The following is a 13,962-nucleotide window of genomic DNA, read 5'->3' as shown; positions in this document are numbered from 1 at the left end:
GACTTTAGGACTCCACAACGAACCAAGCTAGCTCAGGCTTGACTCAAACTCATTTGAATAAGAGTGTAGGCTCATTACATGTGAACGAGCCGTGTGATAATGCGTTTGAACTTGATTGAATATAGTTGTAAAGGTTAAGAGTTAGCTTATGCATATAATTTTTTAACATAAGGCCTCATAAAAAAAAAAGTCTTACCCTAATAGGCAAGATTTTTTCTTTTTTGCTATACATAATAAATCTACCCCTCCATATTTCAATTCAAAATTTTTATTTCAAAGATTAACTCCTTGAGCTTGACCTAAGTTGAACTTAAACAAGTTTTTAGTAAATGAACCGAGTTCAAATAGCCCAAGCTTGACTCAAGCTTGTTACATGTGCAACTCTAGACTTAACTTTGAAAAGAGAGATGTAAACCATCTTGGAGGAATATGGGATCGATCTATACCCGCATCCTTGTGGAACAAAGTAAAAAAAGAATGTGGTTTACTTGCAGTAGTTTAGATAAACTTGGATCCAAATTCATGTCGACCAGATCCATATCTATTGGACCACTTGTATTTAGCGTAATTTGTTCTTGAGCAATGTTGGTGATCATGAATAATCAATTAAGCAAACAACTTCAGGCTGCCGTGCTTGCAACGTTGGGCATATGAAGGCTACTGGTGGAAAAGATCGCTGCTATATTTTGGAAATATCTTAAGGCACCCACATCCTAAGAAAAATGCAGTATTTTCAAAATATTTTTCAGAAGAGCCATCTTTTTATCCCGATATTGATGTTGTCAGTCAAATTTTTACATTTAATACTTTATATTTTATATACAATAATGTATTTTCATAATCTTGATATTTTATATATACCGTTATTTTCTCAGGATTTTTTGAAAAATATAAATATAATTTTTTTGCAAGATTTTCCCTGCTGATGTTTTCCCCTAGAACTACATCCAGGAAAAACCAGTTAGCTACCAAAAAAAGAAAAAATCTAACTTGTTTTCTTTCTGTATTTTAATTTGCAACAATTTATTAGAGTTTATTCCACTGGGCACATGCATGGTGCATTCATGGCCAACCTTTTTCTTTTAATATGGACATGTGGGGGGTGAAATAAATGGTGAGATGGGTTTTCAAATTCAAGCATGGTCTGACTTTCACTAACGTTTACTTGAGATATATCTGCAACCATAGTTTATGGATACTGCATGGCACATTCATGTCCAATTAAATTTTTTATATGGGCATCATATCTCTCTTTTTATCTTTTTCTAAGTTAAGTAAAAAAAAATCTCCTTTACAAGCACATTAGCAAGCCTCCATTGATAAAATCCTTTATAGGGCATTTGCAACTTTTAATTCAGTTGTATGGAGGCCTATGTTTCGGATGCTATGGTCGAACACCCGAGGGCCCGACTATGGTGTCCCGAAAAAAATGGGACAACCCGCGACCATGACCTAATTCCGGGCATCCCGCAAAATCGACCACTTTGTCCCCAAGCAGGTTCTGATATATATTTCAAACGGTTTCTTAGGGCATGTTTGGAAGCTGGAATCATGTAGGAAAAGTGAACCGAGGTTGACCATTTCAAACAAGCGAAAATATTTTGCTGAGAAACATTTTGAAAACCGTACATATTTTGATAGAAAACACTCTTCCAGGGAGGGGTGGAGAAGTGTTTCCTATCAGACAGTTTCCTACCATTGGGGAGATGAGGGCACCACCATAGGCAGAGGTCTAGGGGCTGAGCCCCTGGCCCTGAACCCCGGAGAGGAAGAAGAGGGCTTTGAACCCTATCTATCTTGAAATTATGCTTTTAAATTTCTGAAGAGAATGAATCATACCTTTTCGTTGTTGCGGAAGCAAAAAAAAACAGTGGATCGATGATGTTCACTTCTGCTCAACGGATGTGTGCCCTCACTTGGAGAGAACGACTATTCCCACGAGTCCAAATGCTCCCCAATGTCTTCTTCCCTTTGCTTTGCACTGTGCACACACTGTGCACCGTGTTCCTCTTTCGTTTTCAGCAACTACACGGTCTCTCTCACTCTATGTTCTTTCCTCTCTCTGATTTTCACACTATTAGAGAGAATCCCTTATGAAAGGGAAAGTGGGCGGTTAGTAAACCGCCTCTCCCCACATGGTGGGCCGGGTCCGGATCATGCCCATCATGGGCAGATCCGGTTCCCAACCCAACAATCTCCCACTCGCACATGATGGAAAGAGATCAAAGAAAAAGGAACATCAAACGTGTTCAAATGGTGAATAACATTGGGTATACATACTGGCAAATGGACTGTGCGACCCATGAGCTTAGGGAGTGGAGGCATATTATGTACCGGTTAGTGTAACATAATAGTCTAAACCTGCAAATAATAAGATAACATAAAGTATACCTGCACAAGCCAGGTAAGAAGTTCACTGTGTCCTAGATCAAATACATTTTTCACATTCTAGCATACTAAATCCCTCTGCACATATTATAGTGCTAAGCTATGTTAGACAAGGCCTTCCATTATGTCACATGTTTTATCATAAACCCAAACATCCCTAGGATGTGAAAAAAATAAACTAGCTTTTAACATGTGCATAATTTGAAAATGTCAAATGATCTTCCTTTCCAACTCTTATTCTTTGAATCAAGATAAGTTGCTTTCCCAGACATGTTCTTTTAGACCGAATTATACATGACTTTAAGCAACATGCTAAAGTAGCAACACTCATTTTTCTCCTTAAAATAAGGTCAAAAGTCAATAAGGACACAATATATATATATATATCAATGACTCACACAATGAAGAAGCAAAGATCATTCTTCATTTCTTTTTGTGGTCGACTTAAAGTTATGGTGCGACATACGTGGTATGACTCATGTATTACGGCAAGACTTTCTCACTCCAGTGAGTGTATGCATACACCATAAATTATTTGTCGTACAGATTTATACTAGTTCAGTTCCTCTCCGAGAAACTAACTTGAGTCCTTCAGGATGCACATTCCCATGCAATGTCTATCCAAGTCATCAGATATGGTCAACCAGGTTACCCTTGACATTTAGAAAGCAAGGTCGGTCTCGCCATATAGTTAAATATACATGAGATCTCATTCTAACCTAGTTAGGGCAATGTATCCCATATACGTATATATGACGAATATCATAACTCATTGTACTCCCACTCTTATGAGTTATTATCATATGATATCCCAAAAATCCGACATGCTTATTAATTCTGCAACCCTAGATTTTGTTACATCTCACCTCAGCCCGCCCACAAGCAGCGTTTGAGGCGATAAATCCGTGTGAGAAGATTTATCTCAAACCTGGTAGCATACTTATATAGATGTGCAACATGCTATACAATGATCATAGAAAGAAATAGGAATAATATTAGCATATCAAATTTTACAAATACCCATAGATTTTACATGTTTAACATAAGAATCTCTATTGATTGACTTAGTAAAGTGATCTGCCACCATATCTTGGGTATTAACATATGCCAAGGCAACCTTGCCTTTAGATACAATATCGCACATATACTTACATCTCGTATCAATATGTTTGGTTCTATTGTGAAACTTGGGATCCTTAGCAAACGCAATTGCCGCTTGATTATCACAGAATAAAGTCACTGGCAGTTTTGCTTCAGAAGAGAGTCCCAAATGTTTGATGAACCTTCTTAACTAAACACATTCCTGCACTGTGAACGAGCTTGCAACAAATTCATCTTCCATTGTGGATAAGGCTACACACGTCTGCTTCTTGCTACACCAAGATATAGCACCATTGTTCATCAAGAACACATAGCCAGACGTAAACTTACGCTCATCAGAGTCTCTGCCCCAATCTGCGTCAGTATAGCCTACCACACACATGTTACCACTATGGTAACAATGAACTGAATCTGATGTGCCTTTAAGATATCTCATAATCCTCTTGACAGCCTTCTAATAAGCTTGTCCTGGATTAGCTTGATATCTACTCATCAACCCTACTGCATAACATATGTCAGGTCGGGTGCACATCATAAGGTACATAAGGCTGCCTATTGCACTGGAGTAAGGAACTTTGGACATAGCTTCTATTTCTTTAGATTCCTTTGGACACATCTTAAGACTTAAATCATTCCCTTTTGCAACAGGAGTATCTATGGGTTTACAATCTTGCATATGAAATCGTTCTAAGACCTTCTTTATATATGACTCTTGTGAAAGAGAAAGAAGTCTTCTTGAACGATCTCTTTTATTATCTATGCCCAACATAAAACATGCTTTACCCATGTCTTTTATTTCAAAATGAATAAAGAATCATTCTTTAATGGTTTTTAGAAACTCCAAATGATTATTAGCCAATAAAATATCATCCACATATAGAGTTAGAATTACAAATTTTGGACCTTGACGCTTAAGATAAACACAGTGGTCCTCATCAATCATAGCAAAGTCATTGCTCATGATGGTATCATGAAACCTTAAATACCACTGTCTGGATGACTGCTTTAATCCATAAATGGATCGTTTGAGCTTGCACACTTTGCGCTCAAAACTAGCAGTAACAAACCCTTCGCGTTGTTCCATATATATTTTTTCATCCAGTTTTCCATTAAGGAATGCAGTGTTAATGTCCATTTGATGTAATTCTAAATCCATATGTGACACTATGGCTAACAAAAGACGAATAGAGGTCAATTTGACCACATGTGAGAATGTTTCATCATAGTCTATCACTGCCATCTGTGTGTATCCTTTAGTAACTAAACAAGATTTATATCGCTCGATAGATCCATCGGCATTCCTTTTAATATTAAGAACCCATTTGCTTCTAATAGGGTTTCTTCCTTTTGGAAGATTAACAAGATCTCAGACCTCGTTGAATGCCATGAAATTCATTTCCTTTTCCATTGCTTTGTACCATGCATCCCTTTTAGAACAAGATAGAGCATCTCTAACACTCTTAGGCATCTCATCATCTTGGGGCAAAACCACAAAGGCTTCTCCTTCGATTTGGAATCTCCGACGAGGAATTCTCTTCCTCAAACTCTTTCGAGTTGTCAGATCTTCATCAAAATCAATATCCACTTGAGTGTTACTCCCAATATCCAATAGTGGTATAGACACATCCTCTTGTGTCTCTAAAACATGATGATCAATCTCTTTAGATTGATCTTCATCATCCAATTCATAGAACTGTAAGTGACACTCTATCTCTCCTCTTTTAGGAAAGTCACTTTCAATAAACGTGGCATCTCTAGAATCTATCTCAGAAATACTCCCGTCTGTATTCTCCCCTAAGAATACATATCATTTTGAATGTTCATAGTATCTTATAAAGATACACTTCTTTCCCTTAGGACCCAATTTTTCATATTGATGGGAAAGATTATGGACATATGCAGCAGACCTCCAGGGTCTGAGATAAGCCAAATCTGGCTTTCTGCCTTTCCACAATTCATAGGGAGTTGAAGAAATAGATTTAGATGGTACACGATTTAATACATGAGCGACAATCAACAAGCAATCACCCCAAAAGGAAATGGGTAAATTTGCCTGCGCTATCATGGACCTGACCATCTCTAAGAGGGTCCTATTCTTCCTTTCTGCAATACCATTTTGTTGCGGAGTTCGAGGAGTAGTTAATTGTCTATCTATCCCTTTATCATCACATAATTCTTTGAATTGTTCGGATAGATATTCACGTCCACGATCTGTTCTCAAAGCCTTGATCCTACGATCAAGTTGATTCTCCACCATGTTCATAAAGGATCTAAAGCAAACCAATGCTTTAGATTTATGTGAAATTAAATACACATGGCTAAATCGTGTATAATCATCAATAAAAGTGATGAAATAAGAAGCTTCATGTCTCGTTGCCACATTCATTGGTCCACATATATCTGAATGAATTAATTGAAGAGGATAGGTTGCTCTAATTGCCTTTCCAAAAGGCAATCGAGTTGCTTTCCCAGCAAGACAATGCTCACATATAGGCATTTCAATCTTCGTAAGGGATCCCAAAAGACCCTCTCGTGCGAGCCTATCCATTCTCTTTTGCCCTATATGTCCAAGTCGAGCATGCCATATAGATATATCTACATCCATATTATTAGCAGTTGAAACAAGAGAAAATCATTCATCACTAACATTCAAATTTTTAAGTTCAGTGTCCAACACATAGAAACCATTCATCAAGAAACCAGAAGCAACTAAAGTATGTCCACAAAAGATGTCAACATTGACATCTCCAAACACAAGTTTATAGTTTAACATAGACAAAGCAAAAATTGAAATCAAATTTCGTCGAATCTCTGAAACATGCAGAACATCATATAATAATAAAGATCGCCCTTCTCGCAAATCCAATTTGCAAGTCCCGATCCCTTTGACTTCTGCTTTAGTGTTGTTCCCCAGGAACAACCACTCCGAACCAGATGACATCTTCCTGTATTCGACGAAGTTTGTGCGGTCTTTGGTCACATGGTCGGTAGCTCCTGAGTGTTCTTCTGCTCATGACATTCACGAGCATAATGACCCAAATTGCTACACTTAAAGCATTTTGCATTTATCTTATTTTTCTTGCTTCCACGCTTCCCAGAGCGCTGATAAGGCTTCTTTTCTTTCTCTTTATCTTGTCCCTTCTTGTCACCCTTCTTGAACCTCCTTGGTCCATAAAATTTTTTCTTAAAAGAATTTGGCCTTTTAGAGTTTTCTGCCACATATGCCCTCATGCTAGATGATTGAGTCGCCTCAAGGCGATCATTTTCCAGCTCTACATGACAGGTGATATCATCGAAAGTCTTAATACTTTTGTTATGAGTCTTATTAATTTTCATATGCTCCCAACTGTGTGGCAGAGAGCGAATCACAACTTGTACCTATTGTTCATTTGTAAGGGTATGCCCTGCACTATTGAGCTCTCTAATCATGTTTGTCATCTCCCTGAGATGCTGGCTCATGGTGTGCTGAGGAGACTTTCTGTACGAATCAAACCTGATGGTCAGCCTCCTTAGCTTTGTGGCTGATGTTCCCCCAAACTTATCTTTAAGGGCCATCCACATCTGTTGAGCAGTCTTATAATGCTCAAATTGACACATTATGTCATCCTGCATAAAACATAGCATGGTGACATGCACAACAATATTCATGCGCTTCCATTTCTCATAGGTTTCCATGTTCCTATGAGATTGTGCCCCATTACCAATTTCAGGTCGATCCATAGTATGGTTGAGAGCCTCCAAGGCCTCAGCCTCCTCCAATGTAAACTGAATCTTTCTATGCCATATATCATAGTTATCACCATTCAGTTTTTCAATTCGTGTCAAGTCCATTATTGACTTACTTGGTGCAGCCATGTCCTTAAAAAAAATAAGAGTAAAGCAATGCGCAAAAAGGTTATTCAAGCATGTTATGATTTAATCATTAGCACATCTATATGCAGTCATAATCACACGATTAGATAACATATAAATTTTTATAGGGCGTAGAATCGAAAGATCACTACGTTCACAATCATCTCCCACTTTCTCTAAGATGATTATATTTACCTAAACTGTATTATGACTATTTGAATCGGATATCAACTTATTGAATAAGTACTTCCAAAGTACTTAAAAATTTATCGTATAATCAATATGATTATATCATATTCATACACATTCATGAATAAAATATATAATAAAACAGATTCACGAATGCCCGACTCATCCGTGGCTCCATAAAAAATTTATGGCTCTAACCATTAGCCAAAATGCCTCAACCCACATAGACCTTGGCCATGCCAGGGTTCAGCCCAAAAAAAAAATTCCGCAGCCTGTGCCGCAATGCCAAGGAACTCGGCCTGCAACCTGTGCCGCAAGGCCGGTCAGGTCGGGCTAGGCCTACGGCTTATGCCGCAAGGTAAGGAGCAAAGGCCTGTGGCCTATGTCGTAGGGTCGGGTCAGTCCGGCTAAGCCTGCGGCCTATGCCGTAGAGCTGGGAGCATAAAAGAACCTGCGGCCTGTGCCGCAAAGTCGGGTCAGGTCGGACTGAGCCTGCGACCTATGCCGCAAGCTGGGAGCAAACAAAAAAAACTTGCGGCCAATGTCGTCGCAAGACCTGGGCAGGCCTACGGTTTGTGCCGCAGGGTCTGGCCCAAGGTCGGGCCTGCTTCGCAATAGGGTTGGTTGCAGGCCAGGTCTGCGACCTAGTCGCAGTACCTACGGCTGTAGCAGACCGCCTAGCCGGAGGCCAGGCCAACTCCCTAGCCGCAGGGCCGGCGGCAAAAACAAGCCCGCCGACCAGGCCTGCGGTCTGGTAACAGCAGGGCCGACACAAAAAAATGTGTGGATCTGGTCCGGGCATTAAAGCAAGATGATCCCATGCCAACATAATAAAAAATTTATTTTTTCTTATTGTATGACGCCCTGCCGCAAGCGTCCACCATGAATGCATAAAGTTCTGGCCAAGAACAAAGAAGGGATATTTCCACAAGCGAAAACGACATAAAAGAAAACTTATGCTCTGATACCAATAAAGAGAACGAATCATACCTTTTCGTTGTTGTGGAAGAAAAAAAAAACAGTGGATCGATGATGCTCGCTTTTGCTCAACGAATGTGTGCCCTCACTTGGAGAGAACGACGATTCCCACGAGTCCAAATGCTCCCCAATGTCTTCTTCCCTTTGCTTTGCACTATGCACACACTGTGCACCGTGTTCCTCTTTTGTTTTCTGTGCACCGTGTTCCTCTTTTGTTTTCAGCAACTACACAGTCTCTCTCACTCTGTGTTCTTTCCTCTCTCTGATTTTCACGCTATTAGAGAGAATCCCTTATGAAAGGGAAAGTGGGCAGTTAGTAAACCGCCTCTCCTCACACAGTGGGTCGGGTCCGGATCATGCCCATCATGGGCGGATCCGGTTCCCAACCCAACAATTTTTTTTTCAACCTTGTCAATAATTGGACATAGGAGATGTAAGTTTTACTGTGAAGCATCTGCACACTGATCAGTGTCTTGGTTTGAAAATTTACTATTATCTTTGTTCCAAATAATTTGGTAGTGCCACTGTCAACTCTAGATGTTGCTATTAATGAGCCCCAACTGTTCAATAACCACTTTTCTTTGTAGCATGAGAAAAAATTTTCATGCAAAAAAAAAAAGCAAACATTTTTCTCATTCATTTTCAGCCTGTTTTTCTCATGCTACACAAACAAGTGAAAAACTTTTTTTTGGAGAACTTCTTGTATCAAAAACTCTCATAGGCAAAACTTTCTTTTCCTATATATGAGAGTTTTTCTCGCTTCTAAACGTGCCCTTAAAGCTCTCTTAATTCACCAGAAAATACACTTAGCTTCAACCTTGCAGCAAAAGATGCTCCTTGTGTGCTTCAAACTGTATTGTAATGTTCTCATCTATCCCTTGACTAAGAAGATGAAACCCTTGTAGGGAAATTAATGAGAGAGTCAAGTATCAACCCCATAGTATATCTAAGGGTACGTTTGGTCGCTTGTGGGTGCTGTGAAAATGAGATTCACTTTCTAAATCTCATGAGAAATTGAATCTCATGAGGTCTCATTTGCAAAGGCTTGCTTTTGAGTTGGTGTGCACAACTCACTTTTGTGTTAGGTTGATTTTCGGGTGTTGTGCAAATGCGATTCACTTTCTAAATGACATGATAACTCAAATCTCATGAGATTGAACCAAACATATCCTAAGAGATGTATATCTGGTTTTAGATTTAATATCACTTATTGAAACTCAGGTTCAAACATGGTCATATCTTTCACATGCATGTGGGAGGAAGGTTCTCATACAAAATTGTAGTGACCTGAATCGGGACCTCTCGAGTTTGGGTTAGTAGACGTCACTTCTTGAAGAAAAATCACCAAAACAACTTCAAAATTGAGCCAATTTTTTTTAACAAGTAATAAGGTCTCGTCAATCCTTAAATGAAAACTCAACCAACAGGCCAATTCTAACAAAAGTACCAAATCATCCATGTTCATCAACTAAAAGGTCCAAATACATGTTCATAATAGAAAATGCTTAAATAAAATGAAGTACTTCACAGTACTTCAAGTCATCGGCAGTTGAATCTGAGTCCCCGAATCACATCCTCCTCACTAAAACGGTTCTCGATCTTACAGTTGCAACCAAGCGGGGGTGATTCTAAAACTCAGTAAGATTTTAGTTATAAATATAAGACACAACCATTACAATTGTAATGAGCTCTAAGCTTCTAGTCTGAGTTTAGTTATCTAAATAACACATATGTTGTTTATGCATTTTATCCCTCTTTATACTTTTTTTTACATCTTTTTTGAAATCATTCCTTATTTTTAGAGTAGACATTTTTTAATGTCATCCTCTAAGCTAATCAACTATCTTAGAAATACCCTCATAGGGCGTACAAACTCATATAGACAACTCCAGAATCTACGGTGTTGGCCAAACCTATGAAATGTTCCACAATAACATAATTCAAACCGCTTCAAACTATGGACTTTCAATCCCTGCAATTGTGTTCACCAGTTGCAAGCCGAAGAGCCCAATATACTTATCAGTAGCTAGCCAAAGAGCCTGGAGGACTATACATGTCTTAAGGTATTCGAGGAGCTATACTTGCCCCTAAGGTTTGTGGTTTATGCTACTTCCTACATATGTCTATTAGACAATGTTTTTAAGCCATAAGTACTTAATAATTCTTTCAAATCCTAGCCATAAAAGAGATACACACATTTGACAAAGCCTTAGACCATGTCCTCCCTAGTAGAGTTTTTTTATCTATCTCTGTGTTGTTACCCTAGGTATATTGTCTATTTTCTTTCTCAATATTAGTATATTATATAATTTTAAATGTATGTTCAATAACTAATGCTCAACAAGTAATCACATAGGCATGCTACAATTTTAGGGATAACAATCAATCACAGAGGTACATTATCAATTAATCATGCCACGACACTTGCAATACCTCTCCCTAGGTATAAGTGTGACATTCCCAGAAAAAATCATATTATGAGAAATCTAGAATTTTACCTCATCTTTTCAAAGCCTAGCATTCCTTTTCATTTTTTGTGACGTATTACATGTATCCAACCATTATCCTTATTTTCAGAACATACACATCGTGATACAAGTCATATCTGCTAACATTATGACATGATCAAGTATTAAGATAAATTTATAATATGTACCACAATCTACATGCATCTTATTGAAAGCATAAAAAGTATAGATTTTTAAGCATGTAATTTAATCAATCTATTCATATAGATGAAATAATCAACATACTTTTAAAGCACATGAAATTACATAACAAGATGCATTTATGTACAAGCCTGTATCCTATTTATCTAAGGAGTTATTTGTAAATGTTATCTTACCTCAAAAGCAAGAATGGATGCCTCGCCCTGCAGTCAAATCTCATTACATAAAGACTCATTTACTAGACCGACATTTCTTTTAATTTAGAAAATTACCAAACTACCTTTTCTGAAGATGGTCTACCAGACCTCATTTTTCGTTTTGTGTGTTTGACTATAAAAATAGTACAAACAAATCCCTCTATGCATCCCATTTCTAATGCACTAAACATCACCCGATTCTGAGTTCGAAGTAAAGAGTTATATTCATTTTACCAAAATAGGTAGAATAAGGGCAAAATAGTTATTTCACCTCTTAAAAGGGTCTGGATCTGGATAGCAAAACCGCGAGGGGTCCTTTCGGTTCTCTCAGTCTGTTTTCCAGTTTTAGATCAGTTCTGACCCAGATCTGCATGAGATATTTATACCCAAAAATAAGTACTTGTAGAATTAAATTGCTACTCCTAACTAATTGAACTAGGTTGGCCTATTAGTTATGGGTAGTTCCTTTCTATGGTGAGGTCAGGGGTTCAAATCCTAACCCACCCTTTTATACACGCATGCTTTTTTTTTTACTACTCACATATTCATGAAACCAATGAACTTAACCTGGACCTAGCCAGGTTTGGGTTCACTCCAACTAAACCTAAATAAGTCCAGTCCTTGTTCTTCTCTTAGATTTAGGCAGACTGAATCTAGATCCAGGATGGTCAGTTTGGGTCCAAACTGTACCTAAAATAGAGATCTAGTCTCTGTTTCATATACTGGATCCAAATCTGGTACGACTGATCCAGATTCGATTAAATCTGAGTTTGGTATCATATAGACCCAAATTTGATCTAGTTTGGGTTTGGTATCATATGGACCCAACTTTGATCTATTCTGGATTTGGTTTGAACTGTATCCAAATCAAATCCATTATGGGTTTGGTTTAAATTGATCCAAACCTGACCCAATTTGTTATAGTAAACCGAGATAGTCACTATCTCAGTTTTCTCATATATATATATATATATATATATATATATATATATATATATATATATATATATATATATTATATATTTTTTATTATTTTTTATTCAACAATATATACCCAGCTCAGGTCTCACCCAAACCAAGCTGGTCTAGGTGCGAACCCACCTGACCTAGTATGGGTTGCACCTAGACCGAAGTCTTAGCCAACTGGGTCCGATTAAAACTCGGACTGAGTTGGTCCAGTGTTTCACAAACTGAGACAGAGAGCCACTCTATGTCTTGCCCCATTCATTGACCAAACTCGGTCTGGGTTAAGGTTTGTTCTGCAGACCGAGACAGAGAGCTCAACTCTTTGTCTCATTTTTTTTCTGAATCGAACTCGGTCTGTACTCTTTGTCTTGCTCCTCTATTCGATCGAACTCGGTTTGGATTTCACCCATGCCGAGTCGGTTTGTTTTGCAAGCTGAGATAGAGAGCTCAACTCTCTATCTCTTTTCGTCCTTGTGACTAGACTCGGTCTTGGTTCACCCAAACTGAGTCCATCCATTCTGCTGACTCTATCTCGCCTGGTATATGACTAGACTCGGTTTGGGAAACCCAGACCAAGTTTGTCTGTTCTGTAGGCTGAGAGAGAGAGAGAGTTTGGAGGCTTGTTGTCTCGCCTGAATTTGACTAGAGTTGGTCTGAGAAACCCAGACTGAGTTGATTTGTAGTGAGTCGAGATAGAGAGCAAAAACTCTCTCTTAGCTTGAGCAGTCTCAGACCGAGTCAATCTGCTTACTAACCCCTTTTAGGCTCGACTCAGTCTGGGAGTGCCTAGACCAAGTTGGTTCCATTTAAGACTGAGACAAAGAGCAAAAACTCTTTGTCTTGCCCCAAGTCTCAACCAAGCACGGTTTGGGCGATCCCAGATCGAGTTGGTCCCACTTCTTTCTTATATATATATTATTATTATTATTATTTTACTAGCAACCACAATGGTTGCTGGTTTGAGGTAGAGGGTACTTCCTCTATTGCAGTTGTTGGTTTGAGGTAGAGGGTACTTCCTCTACCTCACCTTCTTTCTCTTTCGTTCGATGGTGCTAGCAACCCTTGCAGTTGCAGACTCTTCTTTCGTGATGATTGATGCTGGCAACCACCATGGTTGCCGGTGTCGTCTCTTCCCCCTTAATTAAACGAAAAAAACAACAGAAGGGAAGGGGTTTTTACCTGTCATCGGCGGCTCGTGTTCTACCTTCCGCGATCCCTCTCTCTCTCTCTCTCGCTCTTTCTCTCTTTGTTTTCTATCTCTTCTCATATATGTGATCAGACTAGGTCTGGGTTCACCCAAACTGAGTCCGTCTGTTTTGTCGACTCTGTCTTGCCTGGTATATGACTAGTTTCCCACATCAAGTCAGTTTTTTTTGTAGGCCGAGACAAAGAGTTCAGAGGCTTGCTGTTTTGCCAGAATACTACAAGACTTGGTCTAAGAAACCCAGTCTAAGTCGATCTATAGTGAGTCGAGACAGAGAGCAAAAACTCTCTATCATACTCCTCCCTTGGCCTGACTCAGTCTAGGCAATCCCAGATTGAGTTGGTTTGCTTACTAACCCCTTTTCAGCCCGACTCAGTCTGGGAGTACCTAGACCAAGTTGGTTCCATTTGCAGCTGAG

The sequence above is a fragment of the Nuphar pumila genome, chromosome 7, assembly GCF_984573655.1.
Source record: "Nuphar pumila chromosome 7, dmNupPumi1.hap1.1, whole genome shotgun sequence".
Taxonomy (NCBI): Eukaryota; Viridiplantae; Streptophyta; class Magnoliopsida; order Nymphaeales; family Nymphaeaceae; genus Nuphar; species Nuphar pumila.
Note: the sequence above shows the minus strand (reverse complement) of the source record.